Source organism: Trachemys scripta, chromosome 1 (assembly GCF_013100865.1).
Source record: "Trachemys scripta elegans isolate TJP31775 chromosome 1, CAS_Tse_1.0, whole genome shotgun sequence".
Lineage (NCBI taxonomy): Eukaryota > Metazoa > Chordata > Testudines > Emydidae > Trachemys > Trachemys scripta.
Window position 1 is genome coordinate 99,644,647 of NC_048298.1, and position 9,632 is coordinate 99,654,278.

Genomic DNA, 9,632 nt, shown 5'->3' on the forward strand with positions numbered 1-9,632 from the left:
TTTGTGGTTGGAAATGCGGAAAATGGAGAAACTAATAGAGAGTAGGAATATGACTTATTCATTGCACACAAGAGAAATAAAGAAAGCATGAAAAAAAAATAAAAAACAACAACAACCCACCAATAAAACATTATCTCACAAATAAAAAATCCCTGGTTGGTTTGAGTTTAATGCTAAGTAGTCACTGGGGACAAACAGAAAAATTAAACAGCTTTATTTTAACAGACTTATTTTGAATTTTTACTTTTTGTGTTTCACTCTCATAATTGAGGAAAATTGGTATCCATTTAGATAAAGAAATTTGTCACTATTCTAAATTGCTACCATGTTACATAAATACAATTTGAGTAGCAGGAGGGGAGGTATATAAAGTGCTTCCCCAAATGTGAATAAACAAACATCCCTCCCATGATTAAGACAAAACTACAGTATTCAGAAAATCATACGGTATTGTATTTTCACTTAGATAGGGAAAGTAACTGCAGTATGACCTTGCTGATCTGCATTTCTATAATTCATGGGCTATGTCCATTCTCAGCCAAGATTCACTAGCAAAATGGTGCATTGAGGTCTCAGATGAAGACTTTGCTATTTTACAACATACTATGGAATATTGGCTAGAACAGTATGAAATATCATAAATAATTAAAATTAAACCATAGTCAACATAAATGTATGAAACACAATATAATGCAGTATCTGTGCTTTTGTTGTTGTTGATTTTTTGCACTGAAATAATTCAAAAAAATCTGGCAGTTGGCAAGGGATCTCCCATTTAATAGAGCAAATTACATATTTTTTTCTACTATAGATAAAATTAAATACAATTCTTTTCTAATAGGGGGTTGTATAGGGTTTTTCGAATTCTTAAAGTGAATCCACTGTTGAACTTTTTATTTTTTTAATCACTGGGTTTTTAACATGTGATTTGTCCCATGGAACTGAGTTACCACCAATTTGGCAATCGTGTGTTTATTTGTGTTCTAATTATATAACAGAAAGATAGAGTAAAAATATCAGCCAGCATAATGACTTTAGATTTTAGAAAACATAATGATGAGAGGAGATGAAATTTTAAAAGGGACAATTTAGGCTGGATGTCAGGAAAATCTTTCTGAGACATGAGATGAGGGAGGTAATATCTTTTATTGGACCAGCTTCTGTTGGTGAGAGAGACAAGCTTTCGAGCCACACGGAGCTCTTCTACGGGTCTGGGGAAAGAATTTCCAGCCTTACAGCAAAATGCAAAGTGAAACAGGTGGTTTAGCTTAAGTACTTAGCACATATTGTAAGAGACCATTCAAGGTAGAGTGGCTTGAAAGCTTGTCTCATCACCAGCAGAAGTTGGTCCAATAAAAGAACAGATTTTATTAAGATGATGTTAAAAAAAAAAAGTGAACAGAGTTTGAGCATAGAAGTTTCTGGTTATCAGGGAATAACGTACAGATTATCGAGGGTGCAAAGTTTGGTTTAAGATCAGGTGGCATAAGGAATATATAATCTGCAATATCCCCGATTGGGGGTAAAAGTTTGATGGGTCAAAGTACAGGCATTGAGATATGCGGGTATGAAGTTCATAGGGTGGCTATGTTCGGGTGTGGAGTATGAGTGGATATGATGAGGAGGATGGATTGACCCTCATTTGGTAAGATTTAATGTTCAGGGAGTTGATGGTTCTAGTTCATATGATCCAATGGAGAAGGTCACTTGGTCCCTTTCTTGTAGTGGGAGAGCAATGTCACTCTGGCTCACAACTCCTGGTACTGTTGGTGGCCAGTGATGTGCTCAATTTTATTACCTCACTCACCTTGTCTCTCTAACATGCTGGGACCAACACGGCTACAACTACACTATGTAGAACAATGGAAGAGATAGGAAAGTCTTTCTGACAGAAAGAGCTCTATTACCCTGTCAACTAGCACTGATTCAGTCTTCACTGGCAGGGCTCCAATAAACACTAAAGCTTATGTCCCCTGGCATAACTCCCAACAAAGGGGTGTGGTGGAAATACCGCCTTGTCCTTCCCCTTAAGTGAATCCTGCCTGAAGCGCAGCAAGCCTGCAGGTGAAGGGAGGTGCATTTGCAATTTCTTTGCACCCGTTGAGGTGAATTTGGCCCTATGAGGTATTATTGTAGGGCTGCCCAGGATTGTAACTGCAATAATAGTCTCCACATATACCATGATTGAGCATCTACAAACCATTGAGCAGCTGTTTTACAAAGAAACTGAGGCAGGGAGCTTTAATTGACTTGCCAAATGCCACACACTGTATCAGTGGCAGAGCTAAGATTAGAATTTAGGAGCTCTACCTCCTAGTCATGTACTCAGTGCATTACCTACTGCTCTAGCTTTAGAACAATGGGGGGTGATGGAGTGGAGGAAGTGAAATACTATAGTTTTTCAGGAATCAGAAGGAAAATGTAGCATAGACTATGCCATTTTTAATGATACCTAAGTGCATGAGTGTTGACCTTGAAGTTACCACTTTAAATAATGTGTCACAATATCTAATTGTAAAAAAGTGGGCAGCTATGCTGTTCCAAGTTAGAAAAATCACTTCTCCTTTCTCGTTTTCTGAAAGGCTGCAGAATGTGACTGATCACAAATACCACCTCAGGAAAAGGTTTTTAAATTGCACTTGGCCATCACAATTAGCTGCCCTCCTACTGATGGGCCATTATCAAAGAGATAACACATGCATGCAAGCTGAAGGATTCCTTTCCTGAGGAAGGCATATTTAGCCAGCAACTGGTACACCATGGAAACAGCAGCTGAAGTGGTTTAACTGCCTGAAACTCAGAAAGCTTTTTCTTTACATGGTTTGTGCCAGCTTCCCCACAGGATGTTTGGATTCTCTCCTTTCTTTGACTGATTGTAAGTTATCAAATGTATCTGTGTACAAAACAACTCATAGGGCCAAATTCTGCTCTCAGACACACACAGGTAGAACTCCTGCTGAAGGAAATGAGAATTACAGCTGTGTCAGGGAGAGCAGAATTTGGCCACTAGAAACTACCTTAAGCGATTTCATGTTAAGATTTCAGACTCTGCAGCACATATATCAGGGAAATCAGAAAGGACAATGGGGACTCAAGTCTCCATTTTTAAAAGTGGATTCTCCCTGTCAAGGCTGAATCCCCACTCTGTCACTTTGAGTACAGAAGGTGGGGGCCCGCAAGGATTCTGACACAGAGCAGCAATGCTATAAGCAGGAATGCTGTGTAAGGTTTGAACCAGGTATGAAAAAGTATCTTCCATACCTAGAAGAAATTATCTGGATAGGGAATGTTTATTTAGACACAGTCAGGTTTATTTCTTATTTTGGCTTGTGGATCTCCTCTGTGCTAACCCCTAATGCTTTTGTTTGCTTGTAACCTTTAAGCTGAAGCCCCAAGAAAGCTAGTTTGGTTGCTTAATTTTTGGAATTGCTCTTTTAAAATCTAGCAATAGCATAAGTTCCAGATGTATTTTTTTCCTTTTTGTTTTTAATAAAATTTACCTTTTTTAAGAACAGGATTGGATTTTTGATGTCCTAAGAGGTTTGGGCATGTTGTTTGATTAGCTGGTAGCAGAGTTAATTTCCTTTGTTTTCTTTCTCAGCTCTTCCCTGGGGGGGGGAGGTGAAAGAGCTTGAGGGTACCCCACAAGAAGGAATTTCCAAGTGTTCCTTCCTGGGTCCAAGGAGTTTTTTTTACAGTGAACTGGCTGGCTGGGTGTCCACTGAAGGGAGCTACCCCCAACTTCATTTATCACACTCCCAAAGAAGGGTCTCCCAGGATTTCCCCACCTCCACTGCATTCACTAGGTTACTTCTCTGGACTCTCAAAAGACCGGTGTTGCAGAGACCTTCCCCTCCAGTTGAGAATGGACAGAGGCATCTCTGTATGGAGTCACTATATCCAGTGTTTTCAGAAATGGCCACTAGTTTTGTCTCTCTCAATTTTTGGATGCTAAGTATAAGACATTGTGGGCCTGGTCTTCTGAGGTGCTGAGCACCTGCAGTTCTCATAGACTTCAAGTGGAGTCCTGAGGACTCAGCACTTCTAAAAGGTCAAGGTGATTCAATCTGATCACCAGAAAAATGGAGGCATCAAAATTTCTGTGGCCACTCTGGAAAATGTTGGTGCTCTGCAATTTGACAACAGATCATATGACTTGTGAAATTAACTAGGATCCTTGCTGGGATCACAAGAGGCAGGGTAAAATGGTTTTAATGCGAGCACACGCACTGGGATGCAATACAGGTCTGTCATTGCCCACAGCTCAAGAATTTAGTCAACAAAATAATTTTTACAGGAAAAGCTTCTTCTAGAACATAGGGTAGCCCAGGGTACTTAAATGAGAACACAAGGGGTATTGGACCATATGGTAATGGAGATGATATGTCACTCAAGCACCATTAAATGAGCAGCATTCTAATTTAAGAATAACAGAGAGCAGATTTATTTTATTACATGTTTATGAAAAGTATCACATTGACAGAACTGGAGACAGCATTCCCCTCACCACAGAACACATGAAGCATGAGCAACAGCAGTACAAGCTTCCTTGCATTGCCCTGTAAAATTGCCTCAACTCTGGCCTGAAATGAACATCTCTGGGGTTTCATGCCCATTCAAATGTTGGCTTGAGAATATCAGTTGTAGTGTTATCTGATGCCAACACCTGTTCATGAGGGACTGGACAGACACCAAGTCTCCTCACCTAGGCCACTGAAAGGTCACCACCAAGAGAGTCTGGATTCAAACCTGTAACCTAGAAGCCAAAGGCTCCATATCCCATTACTAAACCCATGTGCTTTTCGGTCCCCCAGTCATATGTTGTATTTTGTGTCATGATGATATTCTTAACTGGAGCATCACTATTTAAATATCCATATCAAATAAAGACACAAAATCCATATCTATCCACTTACATCAGGTAACAGAAACTAATAGCATGTAGGGCTGGGATTTTTAAAAGGAGCCCAAGGGAACCAGGTACCAATTCCCATTGAAATCCAATAGGTTTTGTGTGCCTACCACCCAAATTATCATATATATTTCAAAAGATGAGCTAGCAACACTTCAATTATAATAAGGCCAGAGCTCACTTTTAAGGAATGACTCCCTGGATGGTTCAATCTCCCCAGTAATAATCATAGAGGAAACACTAGGAGGCCAGCAGACGGCAAGGAAGAGAACCAGAGTGAATTTCTATCCAGCACTATTCTAAACCATGTACACAGTTTGTTTCCTTTGATCATCATTCCTAATAGCTGTCCTTTGTGTGTAATTTGGCTTAATTTATGTGTGTGTCATTTCAGATTTTAAAAAACATATATAAGCCTTCCAAATTTATTAAAAACAGCCTTCCTACCCTTTATAGTTATTAAGAGAGGTTAGTGTTATGCAATTATGTTAATCCTCATTTGTAAAGGCTAATTAACTGAATGCTAATTGAATCTGCATATGAAAATTAGGACAATGTGTTCTCATTATACAATTATAAAAAATTACCTGAACTAAATACCAAGAAAACTGTAAATTATTTTTTACCTTTTTAGATCTTTATAAAAAGTTAAAAGGGAAGGGTTTTTTTCGCCATAATACTATCTATTAACAATGGCCTTTGCTTTGCAAAGAACTGGCTAGACACAACCCTGAGTTGCTTCTACAATCCTTTCATTTTGAAATGACTATTTTCCCCTCTTGGATGTGCTCTCTTTTAACCAACCCTTTATAGACATGACTCCTTTCCCGGGATAGAAGCTGTATTTGTATCTTTCTCTAGAGTCCAAACCAATGCCACCCAATATATTAGATGGCACGAGAGATTCAGTCAATAACCAATACCTTCCCCCAAAAGCCCAAACTCATCACCTCTGCAACACAGCATACGCAAGGCTAGAAAGTCAATGGCAGAGCTGGGAACAGGACCCAAGTTTCTGCTTCCCAGCCCTGTGTCTTACAAGGCTATTCTTTCTCCTCCAACTTTCACAGGAACACTGGATACTATACCAGACTAAAGCATCAACAACAGCCCTTCAGCTTTGATGTTCTCCTTTATCTATGGCTATGTCCTATGTCTGAAACTTAAAAGGAAGTCAGAGTCAAAACCCATACATCCAACCAACTGTGCATTATTTTACATCGAGGGAGATTTCTTTCTGACCCCTGTGTTCAGCATGAGATTCAATTACCCTTATCTTAATATGCATGACCACAAATGTAATTAGTCATAAAATTAGCCAGACCTTTTACAAAAATTCAGCTCACTGATTTCCTGCAGTGGTGAATTCTCCAGGCAGACTCCACTGTGTGTACTTTTATTTGTTTGGAAGTTAACTGCCATTAACTTAGATCTTGTTCGTATCTGATATGTGGTTGTAACTGCAATTTCACTGTTTATTACCTATATCTGTGGTTCCCAAATTTGTTAGTACTGCAACTCCCTGACAAATATTTTAAAACATGGTGGCTCCCCACAACCAAATACTGTTTTTTTTGAGTCGGGTTTTGTTTTGTTTTAACCAACTCAGCACCCTAGACTCAAAAGCACTGGAGTTGGGACAGTTTTACAATTTTATTCAACTGTATCGTTTGTTTAAATATATATTCTGATCTAATCTGCGTGTTTAAAACTATAATTTGAAAATATGGATTTTTTGGCATGTTCAGATATAGCTGAAGTATGATTTTAGTGAGAAGAATGGGCCTACTTCAAATTGCACAGTGGCACAGTGTTTGGTTAAATTTCTGACTGATTTATGTCTGGCACTTTCTCCAAGTTTAAATTTCTATGTTTAGTTTTCACAGAAATCCTTGTTCACAACCCAGATTTACAGAGATCACTGGACGCAAACGGAAGCAGCACTTCCATAGCTTCATCATGGAGTTCCTCATACTCTCTCCTTTAACAGAAACTCAGAACTCTTGGTTTGTGAGATTTGAAAATTTGGTTTTCAGTACGTGATCACCTGACAATTCTAAGATATTTTCTTGAGCCAAGATACTTAAGTTTGGAACGGAGACAAGTATTACAAAAAACAGATTTTTAATCCAATCGGTATCATCTTCTTCAGCCGCACATTTGCTACCTGTAGGCTGAGCACTTGGTAAAAATTGTTCCATTATACAGAGGCATCTTTTTCTCCTTCAGCCCCCTTCCCCAAGGAAATCTCTCAGCTGAAAGCCACTTGCTGGAGTGGAGGGCAAAGACAGGCTCCCAGTGCCAGGAGCAGCAGTAGCATAAAACACAGACCCACAGATAAAATGCAGGGGATTTTTAAGCCTAGGGATTTCACAGTATCTTAATTAGGGAAAGAACCCAAAAACGTTAGTACTGGTTAATTTTTATCCCCAAGACACTCGTGGCTCTCCCATGAACCCTTCATGGCTCAGAGTTTGGGAAGCACTGATCTAGATAACACTCAAAGATCTCCTAGGTGCTTGTTTCTTTCTTTCTTTATTTATTTATTTTGATTTATAAAAATTGTATTCCCAAAAAACAAACCTATCCTCATCTCTAGGTTGTTTTGGCAAAAACAGAAGTCCTAGCATACCGTATGACTGCAAGTCTGTGTGGAGGACCACATCAGGGGCCTTACAGACTCACTGCAGATTGTATACTGTGACTTCCGATGCTCTTGTAAAAAGCCAAAGTGGAAACAATAGAAAAAGGAATGACTGATCAGTTTTCACTATACCCAACGTAATCCTAACAATGTCAGTTAAATCTCATCTAACTCTTCTCCTTTCTGACATAAATATAATCCTAGTCTCCACAGTCTCTCCTCGGATGCAAATTCCACTATATCATTAACCATCTTCATTTTGATATCAGCTATATCTTTAAGGTGTGGCAAGAAAACAGTAAATAGTCCCATATAGGAGGGCACTTGTGTGACAGAAGGCCATTACAATAGATGTTCTCCATTGTGTGCTGAATGCCCCTCAGATAAATTAACAGAGGCATTCAGAGCATACTGCTAATGGTGAGTAAACGTAGTTAATTCTCTTTGTTGGTCTCCTTTCAGGGAAGTGGAATCACATTTTTATAATACCACCTTGCTCTTATATATCACTTTACATCTATAGATCACAAAACAATTTAAAAAGGAGGTCAGTATTGATATCCCCATTTTGCAGATTAAATAGAGGCACAGACAGAGGAAGCTAATTGCCCAATGTCACTCAGCAGGCCCGTGGCAAAGCCAGCACTAGAACCCAGGTATTCTGAGTCCCAGTCCAGTGTTCTACCCACTAGGACACACAATCTCCTTTAACAGCCATTGGATATTCTGACTAAAATGCAAACTTCTTAATGGTATTATAGAGATAGACAGGCATAAACGATGGCTAAATCATCATTCCAAAAGCAATCTTAGCACAATATGATCCCATGCTGCAAACAGACTGCTGCTCAGGAAAGAAAGCCGACTCCTTTCCTGACTATGGAGGATTCATAGGTGCTGTACAAATGCAGCAAATGTAGACCACAGGTTTGAGAGCAAACTGCTCAGAATAGGTTTGATGTTGGCTAGGTGCAGCCTTAAAAGTCCTGAGACTGAATTCCAAATAGTTGTCAAAAACGGACTTTTTGGCCTTCTAATCTTTCCTATTAGCACAGGGAGGACTGGAAAAGGGCTTCCTGTCTTGCTGTTATTATTGCTAATAGCAGTTAGAGATTCCACTTTAGCTCAGGTAGTAGATTTCTCTGCTTTTTGATCCAGGGTCCTCCCCTCCCCAGTTTGGATCTCAGCAACAGTGGATTCCTTTCAGACTAAAAAAAGACAAAATAATACTGTTGTGACGTTGTGCAGTCTATATGGTTTTATAAAAACTTGATAATAAGTCAATATAATGTAACTGAGATAGTTTTAGAGAAAATACGGTAATAAGTGAATGTAAGTAACTGGGGTATGCCTCATGCAAAAGGTCTCTTGTAAGGTATCATTACAAAGCTTATAATCTACTGAGTATGATCATCTGATTTGTATAAATGTACCACTCTTGTATCTAAAACTAGAAATATAAAATGTAACTCTGAGGGCCTATTGTAATTGTGTAAAGTGTGGACCATTAATGATGGTTTGGAATCTTAATGACTCCCATTGTCTGCAGATGGCTGTATTTACCTGTGAGTCTTCCTGTATATGTGTGTGCTGGCAAGTGAGTAATGAAGTCTTGCAGTGACATGTGATCATGTCACCTGAACTGGAATCCATCTTTGACCTGGTGCTTTTCCAGTGAGGGGGGGTGGAAACCCAGAGAGACAAAAAGTTCCCGCCTTATGCAAAAGATATATAAAGGGGGAAAGAGAACAGAGAGGGGAGAGGAGCCATCATGAAGAATCCCCTAGCTACCACCTGAGCTGCAACAAGAGCTGTACCAGGGGAAAGAATTGTGCCCAGGCCTGGAAGGTGTCCAGTCTGAAAAAAACTTACTGAAACATCTCTGAGGGTGAGATTATCTGTATTCAGTTTGATTAGGCATAGATTTGCGCATTTTATTTTATTTTGCTTGGTGACTTACTTTGTTCTGTCTGTTACTACTTTGAACCACTTAAATCCTACTGTCTGTATTTAATAAAATCACTTTCTATTTAGTAATTCACTCAGAGTATGTATTAATACCTGGGGGAGCAAACA

At 39.2% G+C, this 9,632-nt stretch overlaps 1 protein-coding gene across 3 annotated transcripts in view; it reads right to left on the reverse strand.

The window, feature by feature from the left end:
* TBXAS1 (thromboxane A synthase 1) overlaps positions 1–9,632 on the reverse strand; it is a 327,489-nt gene that overhangs the window by 206,918 nt on the left and 110,939 nt on the right. The window lies entirely within an intron of this gene.